This window comes from Pseudochaenichthys georgianus, chromosome 3 (genome assembly GCF_902827115.2).
Source record: "Pseudochaenichthys georgianus chromosome 3, fPseGeo1.2, whole genome shotgun sequence".
Classification (NCBI taxonomy): Eukaryota; Metazoa; Chordata; class Actinopteri; order Perciformes; family Channichthyidae; genus Pseudochaenichthys; species Pseudochaenichthys georgianus.
The window spans coordinates 53,139,120-53,151,694 of NC_047505.1; positions in this window are offsets into that span (position 1 = coordinate 53,139,120).

The following is a 12,575-nucleotide window of genomic DNA, read 5'->3' on the forward strand; positions in this document are numbered from 1 at the left end:
CAGGTGTATATCAGTATGTAGTGTCTCTACTTTAAAGAGTCCTCTCCTGCTGATGTTCAGGTGTATATCAGTATGTAGTGTCTCTACTTTAAAGAGTCCTCTCCTGCTGATGGTCAGGTGTATATCAGTATGTAGTGTCTCTACTTTAAAGAGTCCTCTCCTGCTGATGTTCAGGTGTATATCAGTATGTAGTGTCTCTACTTTAAAGAGTCCTCTCCTGCTGATGTTCAGGTGTATATCAGTATTGAGTGCTTCTCCTGGAAAATGTCTCCATGCTTTAATGTTCAAAAAGCTCTTTATTTCTCTCATACAGCCTGTGCTGCAGCACCTCTTTTCACCCTCTGTCTGAAACCAGAGCCCAGTCTGCTCTGATTGGTTAGCTGGCCGGCTCTGTTGTGATTGTTCAACCACTTAGACTTTTCCCGCCCCCTTATCACGTGCTATGTGACGGAGCGCTAGCCAATAGGAGCGTGAGGGTTACAAAGTGATGTCACTATGTTCAGGAAGTAACCACATGAGTCCAATGGAGGCATTTCCATGGATGTATTAGAGAACTGGATGTAACGTTGGAGGCGGGACCCCGTTCAATCCTACGATAGTTTCTCAGTGGCGCATGAAGCAGGAACAAAAGTACCCGAATCTGCTCAGAAAATACCTCTGAATTCGGCTTTTAGAGCATTTTACAACTCTCTGACCCTAATGATTAAGATAAGGGCTATATGTGATTGTACTTGGTAGTTTATGTACACTGTAAAATATTACCATGATTTCACAATATTTAGCTGTAATATTTTACAATAAATTACTGTTTTACCACTTTACAGTCTTTACTGTAATGTTCACAATATGACACTGTAATTTAGAATTCCACAGTGAAATCAATGCAGGCAGTTAATTACTGTGAATGTACAGGATACATGATTACCAGGATTTCACAACATGTTACCGTATTATTCCACAGTAACATACTGTATTCAGACCATCCTCTGTGACAACACAACACATTAAGTGATTTTCTTGCTTTTATCGCTCTTGCTTGGCTTTAAATACTAATTTATTTCTTTGGTGCAGGTATTTACTTAAATTGAAAGGGGCACCGCTGCATCTGCCTTCAAATAAACTATGCAACATATAAATCTATGTAACATTTACATTGTTGTCTTGGCTTAGTGTTTTCAGGTGCTTCCTGGGCATTAATCCTGAGACGGGCTCGAAAGCCAAAAAGAGGCATGGCAATTTAAACCCCCATGTCAGCACATTCTTCAGAAAAATTATTGACTTTGAGTGGATGTCTGTGTAGACATGTGTTAAGTGCTCCCCTCCTGGTTTTCTGTCTCCCTGGCTCCGCCTCTGCCCAGGTGCACCTGGTCTGCCCCTAGCTCCGCCTCTGCCCAGGTGCACCTGGTCTGCCCCTAGCTCCGCCTCTGCCCAGGTGCACCTGGTCTGCCCTGGCTCCGCCTCTGCCCAGGTGCACCTGGTCTGCCCTGGCTCCGCCTCTGCCCCGGTGCACCTGGTCTGCCCCTGGCTCCGCCTCTTCCCAGGTGTTCCAACTTCCACTCAGCCCTGTATATATAAAGAGAAGCTGGAGGAGAAGGATGTCTCACCTGTCCTAACGCCGGAGACACTGTCCTTAGAATACCTCCATTCTGAGCTGTAGGCCATATTTTTGCAGATGTGTTTATGTTTAGCCTGGAGGACCTGGTAGTCCAGTTTTCGTGGCTTTATTTTGTTTCCCATAGGGTTTATAATTGATTGTTGGTTAGGCGGGGGAGTTCTGGGTCCTACGGCCCGTGGTGTGGCTGGCTCGGGTTCCCTCCTTCTGTTTGTTCCTTTCGGCCAGTCCTCCAGACCTCTTTTTGTTTCGCTTGTGTGAGCAAACGGCTGATTATCAATAAATGCTCGTTACCAAGTACCGGTTATTGCGTGTATTCTTTCATGTTGCGGGTCTCAGCACAAGCCACTACCGCGGAGTAGAGGTTGGGGCCGTAACAACATGTCCAAGACACTGTGAAATGTACTTTGCACTTCAATGGAGTAATAACAAGTTAAAATGGGCATTTTCTTTGTTTCTCTTTGTTGATTGAGCTGATTGTGATTGAATTGTGTAGTTATGGTACAATCCCAGTCAAATTTACAATACATTATCGTATTATTTAGATTTGTATATTTACAGTAAATTACTGGCTACTGTGTTGCATTACTACTACAGTAATAGTGTGAACATACAGGTAATTACTGTAATTTATATACAGCAAGGTAACATAATACCACAGCTCTCTACTGCTATATCACAGTACTTCCATGGGCATGGCAACTGTAAAGTCACAGTATTTAGTTGTACTTTTATTCTAATTAACTGTAAAATATATACAGTAAATTACTGTGAAATATTTACAGTCAATTACTGTGAAATATTTACAGTCAATTACTGTGAAATCCATGCAATTAGTAGCCAGTAATTTACTGTAATGTTACAGCCAAATATTTTACAGTGTAGCCAAAGAAAAATAAAATGCTGATTTACAGACGTCTTTTCCCAATGTAAGTCAATGGGAAAAGTATTTTTGGGCCCGATGACGTTGTATTACCACCGTTTGGCCACTATGAAAATGTGCTTCAACGTCCGAAGCACTTGTGAGGGCACACAGGGATGTTAGCCTTTACAGACCATTTACATGCACGCAAACCCTTAAACACCAAAAGGAAAGGGAAAACCCTCAAAAGCATAATTTAAAATACACTGGTGTCTGTTTCTTGGTAAACATCAATTGTAAAACAAATCTAGGTTTTATTTCCCCGCCTCCAGCCCCTACAGGGAGCGGAGGTGTCACAGGAAACATGTTGATCGCAGCTCAATAGGAAGCACTCAGGTCATCTGGACCATCTCCAAACCGTTACCGTCGACAGGGAATCCCCCAGACAATGTGAGCGTGTGCATCTGCGTGTTCAGACGTGAGACTTTGTGTTGACATCTTAGTCTAGCAAGCTTTATGTAAGTGTCTGGCAAATGTGTGGGGGTGGCTGCGGTCCCCATGAGTCTGTAACTGTGCTCTAGTTTAGCATTTTAGACATAACACTACTGCATTATGGGAAGAAAGTGACAGCAGATATGGTCTCTAAAGAAGGGAATTAACTGGATATAAACAGCTAGATGTAATCCACATGAAACTACCTGCATGCCAGTTGAAAAGGCTCATGGGTCTGTTTTAAACTGCGTATTATCCTAAGATAAGCAACCCACTATTACTGATAATGCAACTCTTTCACTTAAGGTGCATTTGCAGGAGCTGTGGAAGAGACACTGAAGTCCTATTTGCACACGGATAATATACTTTGACACATAAAGGGGTTTATAATGATGTGGTTCTAAATCGTTTCTGCTTTGTCTGTAATGTGAGAAGTAGAAACAAAAGCAGGCATCACACTGTCCTTTGTAGACGAGCCTTATTTCCACTTTCTTTGTCTTTTTTTCAAGTAGGTAGCATCTTGTTTCCCTCCTCCAAAGCAAATACTACCTAGATAAGGCTCTGTTACAAGTGTTTAGTGTCCTGTCTGTGTGTCTTAATGAGATTTACACCTGTATAAATAAAGGCTAAATACAATTTTCAAAAAAAGAAATAAAAAAGAAATCAAGTTCAGAAAGGAACATTTTTGAACAACACTCAAGCCCTGATTTATTTGACTAGGAGTGATTTTCGTCCCTCCCCACACGAATAATTAGACAAAACTCTTCAAAAAACAAGCCCTTCAAAAATTAAGTAGACGTAACGGAGTTCAAAATGTGTAGACATAATTATTAGTTATAAATTACGATTTATAATAGGTTGTGAATTTTATTTTTATGAGATTGTTTCCTTTTGATGTTTTTGAGTTATGTTTCTGGTGGGAACACTTTCCCGTTGCACATCTTTTCCCATTTCCTGTATGTCATTTCCGCTTTCCCCTCACATTGAAGTGAGTGCTGAGGGTAAGCTGTGCTAGGAATTGTGTTCATTACAATTTTGTGTGGTAAACCGGCTATTTAAATTTATGAAAGTGACATATGTTGTTAAGTGTCAATTTGGGTATATTATTAACCCGTTTTTGTTAAGTTTCCACCGTAAGAAATTGTATTTTTGAGTGATCTCTACGTTGTGGTTTTGGCGGGAAATAGACGCGATCTGCGTCATTTTCTTTGTTTACATGTCAACACTTTCTGAGTTTTCTTTCTTTTCTTTTGTAAAGATGTGCAACGCGGATGTAACGAGAATATTATTTTTGTTCTCAGAATAAATGCCAGAAAAGACACCCAGATGCTTCGCTGTCGTTTCCTGATCGATAAAGGTCGCTTACGGCTGTGACCCGTTACATAGACACAAACTATTAGCAAGACATTGAAGTATAAAGTAAAAGCTACACACTAAATGAGGGAGGCCCTACAAGTTCTTCAATCAGGCTGTTGCTGCATCTTAAAGGCCCTATCATGCGTTTAGGGGGTTTCACTTTCCTCTGGTGTTAGATTGGATTTTAGTGTAAACGGTTTGCAAAGACCAACACCCCTGTGTTCCCTCCAGAGGGAGTTACTCTCCAACACACTACTAACATAAACAACTTTTTGAACATTAAAGTCACAGAAGAAGAGACACTAAATGCTGATATACTGTACAACTGAAAATGAGCAGAATATGTGCAACTATTTGTGTTAACAATCCAATTGCTGAAAATACAGCTAATTGGACTAATATTTGTGAACAGTGCTTTAGTGTTGAATCCTAAAACCTTGACATAAGTCAGTGTTCTAACATTGTATTTAGTTTTTAAGTTCAAGAGGTTTTAAAGTGTTGTCGTACCTCCAGAGAATTGCATTCACGCTTCAAAACTTATAAATGAAGTTTTCACCGCTGAAAAAACCGTTTTAGATTCAATGTTGTTTTCCACAGAGCTAATTTCCTGCAGAAATCCAAAATGTTGTCTGGCTTTTTGTTGAGGTAACCAGGGGTGATGCAAAACCCACACATGCCAACTGCATCCGGGCACAAGTGGAAAAGTCAGTAGGTTTACAGCCTGTCCGTGAGCACCACATGTCATGGCATCACTACGTCATGCAGAGTATATCCATTCCCTTCAACATTGGTGCAATCACTCTAAGTATCTTTATTACAATAATTATAATCCAATAACAACAGTATATAAATCTCTTGTAGCGGGACTTTCTGTACTCTGGTGTGTGTGAGCATCTCTTCCAGCTGGATTTGCCTACAGTGTGGTCTTAAAGTGCGGCGGTGGCTTCCTCACCACTGTGTGAGCCTCCTACGCACCCACAAAAGTGTGTAAATGTGTGTGTGTGTGGAGACAGGGTCATAGAGGAGTAATAGGATTGCTCAGCCCCGCTCCCTCTCTCGACACCCCGGCAAAAGACAGGCCTCCTAAATCACCCTCACATCTCTGAGCAAGATGGAGGACCCGGCATCGTTGAAACCGCAGCACACGGCCGGCGGCCCTGATCCCCCTCAAACCTCCTGGAATAATATCTACTCAGCATTCTGTAAATATCCACCGGGAGGAAGTAGTCCAGTTCACCGCGGCCGTGCCACAAATACTGTTACATGAGCCCTGCGTCTAATCCACAACTTCTGCGCTTTGTTCTTGAACTTTTCATCCTAAAAAAGGAGGCAGTGTGTGAGGTGAGGGAGTCAACTCGGCCGCCTTTATTCATTATTCATGTCCTTTACTCTCCGATCAGAGTCATGAAGAGACTGAAGCCAACCGTTTAGTGCTTTAAACGTTGAGTAATTCAGAATGTGTATTCTAACTTTTTCAATCCGAAATATTAAAGAGTCCTCTCCTGCTGATGTTCAGGTGTATATCAGTATGTAGTGTCTCTACTTTAAAGAGTCCTCTCCTGCTGATGTTCAGGTGTATATCAGTATGTAGTGTCTCTACTTTAAAGAGTCCTCTCCTGCTGATGTTCAGGTGTATATCAGTATGTAGTGTCTCTACTTTAAAGAGTCCTCTCCTGCTGATGTTCAGGTGTATATCAGTATGTAGTGTCTCTACTTTAAAGAGTCCTCTCCTGCTGATGTTCAGGTGTATATCAGTATGTAGTGTCTCTACTTTAAAGAGTCCTCTCCTGCTGATGTTCAGGTGGATATCAGTATGTAGTGTCTCTACTTTAAAGAGTCCTCTCCTGCTGATGTTCAGGTGTTTATCAGTATGTAGTGTCTCTACTTTAAAGAGTCCTCTCCTGCTGATGTTCAGGTGTATATCAGTATCTAGAGTCTCTACTTTAAAGAGTCCTCTCTGCTGATGTTCAGGTGTATATCAGTATGTAGTGTCTCTACTTTAAAGAGTCCTCTCCTGCTGATATGCAGGTGTATATCAGTATGTAGTGTCTCTACTTTAAAGAGTCCTCTCCTGCTGATGTTCAGGTGTATATCAGTATGTAGTGTCTCTACTTTAAAGAGTCCTCTCCTGCTGATATGCAGGTGTATATCAGTATGTAGTGTCTCTACTTTAAAGAGTCCTCTCCTGCTGATGTTCAGGTGTTTATCAGTATGTAGTGTCTCTACTTTAAAGAGTCCTCTCCTGCTGATGTTCAGGTGTATATCAGTATGTAGTGTCTACTTTAAAGAGTCCTCTCCTGCTGATGTTCAGGTGTATATCAGTATGTAGTGTCTCTACTTTAAAGAGTCCTCTCCTGCTGATATTCAGGTGTATATCAGTATGTAGTGTCTCTACTTTAAAGAGTCCTCTCCTGCTGATGTTTAGGTGTATATCAGTATGTAGTGTCTCTACTTTAAAGAGTCCTCTCCTGCTGATGTTCAGGTGTATATCAGTATGTAGTGTCTCTACTTTAAAGAGTCCTCTCCTGCTGATGTTCAGGTGTATATCAGTATGTAGTGTCTCTACTTTAAAGAGTCCTCTCCTGCTGATGTTCAGGTGTATATCAGTATCTAGAGTCTCTACTTTAAAGAGTCCTCTCCTGCTGATGTTCAGGTGTATATCAGTATGTAGTGTCTCTACTTTAAAGAGTCCTCTCCTGCTGATGTTCAGGTGTATATCAGTATGTAGTGTCTCTACTTTAAAGAGTCCTCTCCTGCTGATGTTCAGGTGTATATCAGTATGTAGTGTCTCTACTTTAAAGAGTCTTCTCCTGCTGATGCTCAGGTGTATATCAGTATGTAGTGTCTCTACTTTAAAGAGTCCTCTCCTGCTGATGTTCAGGTGTATATCAGTATGTAGTGTCTCTACTTTAAAGAGTCCTCTCCTGCTGATATGCAGGTGTATATCAGTATGTAGTGTCTCTACTTTAAAGAGTCCTCTCCTGCTGATGTTCAGGTGTATATCAGTATGTAGTGTCTCTACTTTAAAGAGTCCTCTCCTGCTGATGTTCAGGTGTATATCAGTATGTAGTGTCTCTACTTTAAAGAGTCCTCTCCTGCTGATGTTCAGGTGTATATCAGTATGTAGTGTCTCTACTTTAAAGAGTCCTCTCCTGCTGATATGCAGGTGTATATCAGTATGTAGTGTCTCTACTTTAAAGAGTCCTCTCCTGCTGATGTTCAGGTGTTTATCAGTATGTAGTGTCTCTACTTTAAAGAGTCCTCTCCTGCTGATGTTCAGGTGTATATCAGTATGTAGTGTCTACTTTAAAGAGTCCTCTCCTGCTGATGTTCAGGTGTATATCAGTATGTAGTGTCTCTACTTTAAAGAGTCCTCTCCTGCTGATATTCAGGTGTATATCAGTATGTAGTGTCTCTACTTTAAAGAGTCCTCTCCTGCTGATGTTTAGGTGTATATCAGTATGTAGTGTCTCTACTTTAAAGAGTCCTCTCCTGCTGATGTTCAGGTGTATATCAGTATGTAGTGTCTCTACTTTAAAGAGTCCTCTCCTGCTGATGTTCAGGTGTATATCAGTATGTAGTGTCTCTACTTTAAAGAGTCCTCTCCTGCTGATGTTCAGGTGTATATCAGTATCTAGAGTCTCTACTTTAAAGAGTCCTCTCCTGCTGATGTTCAGGTGTATATCAGTATGTAGTGTCTCTACTTTAAAGAGTCCTCTCCTGCTGATGTTCAGGTGTATATCAGTATGTAGTGTCTCTACTTTAAAGAGTCCTCTCCTGCTGATGTTCAGGTGTATATCAGTATGTAGTGTCTCTACTTTAAAGAGTCTTCTCCTGCTGATGCTCAGGTGTATATCAGTATGTAGTGTCTCTACTTTAAAGAGTCCTCTCCTGCTGATGTTCAGGTGTATATCAGTATGTAGTGTCTCTACTTTAAAGAGTCCTCTCCTGCTGATATGCAGGTGTATATCAGTATGTAGTGTCTCTACTTTAAAGAGTCCTCTCCTGCTGATGTTCAGGTGTATATCAGTATGTAGTGTCTCTACTTTAAAGAGTCCTCTCCTGCTGATGTTCAGGTGTATATCAGTATGTAGTGTCTCTACTTTAAAGAGTCCTCTCTTGCTGATGTTCAGGTGTATATCAGTATGTAGTGTCTCTACTGTCATATGTCTCCATGCTTTAATGTTCAAAAAGCGCTCCAACACATTGTACGTGATAGGCTAAGAGGCGGGACATCTCTAAACAGTTGACCAATCACAACAGAGCCGGCCAGCTAACCAATCAGAGCAGACTGGGCTCTGGTTTCAGACAGAGGGTGAAAAGAGGTGCTGCAGCACAGGCAGTATGAGAAGAATAAAGAGCTTTTTGAACATTAAAGCACGGAGACATATCCCAGTAGAGACACTACATACTTGTATATTTATACCCTGACATGGCCACTGATGGGAAAATATACTTATTTATTTTACTATTTCACCACTACACTTTTTACTATACCAATAATGACAAGAAAGACGTTTTTATTTTCCGTTTTATTTCCTTTTTTATATGACACCTGCAGTGTGTTTTCTGGTTTTAATATCTGTGTTGCAGAAGCACAGTCACAGCCCAGAGCATCTGTCCCAGACCATAGAAATAATGGGCAAGTCTTTATGTGTTTTTTGACCTCAGGTGAATAAAGAAAGGTCCGTGGACACCAAAGTTTTCCAAGAACAAGATGACAAGGAGCCTGACTGCTGTCACAGAACACAACTGCTGAGCCCTTCAGTCGCGCAGTGTGAGCGAAGGACAGACACACTGGAAGAGGAGGGGACAGCATTACTGACTGATAGGAACGGTATTAAATGGTGAATGGACCCATCAAAGTGCTTTTACAAACACGTCAGCATTCAGCCATTCACACACATTCATACAAAGTGCCACTGGCTCGGAGAAACTAACATTCACACACACCAGGGACGAGCACAAGTACGGGCTGATGTTGCCCGGGCAACGGCCCTTTTGCCATGTTTGGCTGACCTGCCCCTCTGGAGGGAGCGAGAGGTTTATGTTTTTTCTGTTGTGGCCGAATAAACATGATAAGCCCACAATTAGTATTGTAACGTCTTGCTGCGATAACACACACCTCGTCAGCGCTGTCATCTGCCCCCAGTCACGTGACTTTGTTTACAATCTGACAGCTGGCTTTGGTGGCCAATCCCCGGGTCAATCTGTCCCCGGAAATGTCCCCATTTTTAAATATGCTTAAATTGATTTTGAGTTCTCTCATGGCAGTTAGAGTAGGGGACAAACCAGGGGACTTTACTTCCTCTTGACACCGTCGTTTATTTACACCAAAACAATCTAAATAGGCTGTACTTGTTATTGTGCTTCTGTCTTTCTGTGTCTTCTCATCTGCTCCGTGAACTCCCTCAACGTCCACGGGGCTGCTCGCTCTCTTCTCCTGATCGCCCTCTCACGGAGAACCCTTCACTGTCCCGCTTCATCGTAGGATTTCTGCCATGTCTCTACTTTAGTTTGACCATCTCTGTTATTAAGTTATGGAATACTAAATAAATAAGTAATTAGATACCTTACCATTACTGCGCTCATAAAGAATGATAACGATAAGAATAATGCGTATTGAACTGGTTTAATTAATTAGTGAGTTTATTTATTTATTCCTCTCTATCCCCAAGAAAACCAAGCTCCGAACCTGGGGGGACAGAGCCTTCTCCATCGCTGCCCCCACCCTCTGGAACTCCCTCCCACTACACATCAGAGACTGCACCGACCCCCCCACTTTCAAAACACTGACCAAAACACACCTCTTCAGACTGGCTTTTAATCTGTGAATTATGCTGTATTGCTGTTCTAATAACTTTTAAATGTTATTTTATCTTGTTCTAATAACTTTTAAATTCTATTTTATCATGTTTTATCACCACTGTAAAGCGTCTTTGAGCACCTGGAAAGGCGCTTTGAAATGCAATGTATTATTATTATTATTAAGAAAATTACTTAGAAGCCCTATTTTATCAGTATGTCTGCACAGAAGTTACAATGGTCAAACTAGCCTACATTAAAACAGAATTGTCCCCATTTTTTCTTTAATAGTTAGTAACATTAGATATTTTAATGGGATATGGAACGCAAAACAAAAGATTTCCCTGGATTTCATTTAGAAAAAAATTCAAAAGGATGTGTTTTTTTCGGGGGAGGGGGCCCTTTTTCTAGTTTAGAGCAATAGCCCCTCCAAATGTCTGCGCACGTCCCTGACACACACTGCTTGCTATCGGGAAAGTGTATTGTTTCAAATGCTTTCTGAGCCATTGCTATTATGTTACTGAGTGTAAAAACATCACACCACAGAGCAACTCCAGTAAACTGATTATCATTTATGAATATGCAACGTTCCAAGTGTAGCCGTGCATGAACTACATAATTTAAAGGACTAAAAATCAGACAATTAAACAGTACTTGTATAAAAGTTGCTTTTAAGATTTTGAAAGGTATAAGTAACCAAAAAAGTACTTTGTGGTTCTCATTAGCATTTCTATTGTTCTCTGTTAGCTTACCATAGCTAGTGGCGGACTGGCCATCGGGACGAATCCCGATGGACGGGTACTGAAGTGTGCCGGTCGGACGATGTGGGATGGTCGGTTAAGTCACTAGCACACCCCCCCCCCCCCCCCTTGACAATTTCCTAGCGGTATTTACTTGTGGTACCGAGGTGGGCCGGTGGTACCAAAGTGGGCCGGTCGAGAGTCCCGGGCTGATTAGTCCCAGTCCGGCCTGACCATATCCATTAGCAACAGGTATGCTAGCCGCTAGCTGCTATCATGCTAGTGTAGCATCTCTAAACATCATTATTTCAACACGTAACAGCAAAACCTTTCGGCCATAAACAATGCACTCCATCAACAAGCACACGCAAAACTATTACCCATCATATGCAGGTGACTTTGAGGAGTATACAAACCCACCTGTATGTAGAAAGAAAGAGCAGCAGTCGTAGCTTCCTCCCACGCAGTTCGTGGCATTTAGTGTTTTTCGGAGTGTTGCACTTACACAGTAGGTTAACAGTAACATTTGGCATATCAATTACTTTTTAAGGCACAATAAGACTGCTATAAACTATTTGGTTGTACACTTTAGGTAAATAATATCCTGCTTATAATATGTTAACAGAAAATTGGCCCTTCAATACCGTTTTTATTTGTCAGACAGTCTATAGCAGGGGTGTCAAACTCAATTTCATCGCGGGCCACATTCACATAAAGGTTGCACTCAAAGGGCCGGTTGTAACTATATAAATATATAATATATATATATAAAATAATGTATTATATTACATTATTGCCTCTGAATTGGATTATTATCGGATAGAATAATAACTTAACGAAATTAACTACGTCTGAAAAGCAGAAGTCCAGGGCAAATAATTGCAAGTCTCTTCAGTGGCATGTCACAAAACGAGATGCATTGTGGGACATGTAGTTTATGGGCAACCTGCTTCTGTAAAGTGCTATGGTAAAGTGCATCTAACCGTATAATAAACGTATTATATTCTTTGCAAGCTCTTGCGGGGCCACATAAAATGAAGTCGCGGGCCGGATTTGGCCCCCGGGCCTCGAGTTTGACACCCCTGGTCTATAGGATTTGTTTATCTTCACGGTCATCTGTATATTTTTCTTGCTCCCTAAAGCTCTATTTTGTGATTATTATATTTTAGAATTGATATTTCTACTCTTCTAATTTGTTATGATGTGCAATGCCTTGTTTTGTTTTAGCTGCTGCAACGAAAACATTTCCCAAATTGGGATCTTATGTTATGTATGCCTCTATTTCTTACAGCAACTGTTTGCTCACTGCAGCCATATCAACATGCAAGGAGATAATTGCACTGCAGCCAAAAATCAGTCCATAGTTTGAGAAACCTCGTACATGCTAGACTTTATGAGTCATTGTGCTCTCCTCTTTTACTACAGCACTGATTTTATGTTCTGGAGTGTGAGATGAACTGCTGATGGTCCTTATCACAGTCGTTTGCCGCTGAACGTCCCTGACCCGCTGATGAGTTCTGCCCTGTGAGTGAATGAGCAGCAGACAGACCTCCTCTGGGAAGAAGAAATATGGCTCCAGCTATTACAAATCAGAGGAATGGAAAGTGCTGATAAAGCTGACTGATTTAGGGCTGTGTCACCGACATCCCGGCTCCATTCAAAGCTGCTTTAAATCTATCAATTAGACGGATCTAGTCAATTATGATAC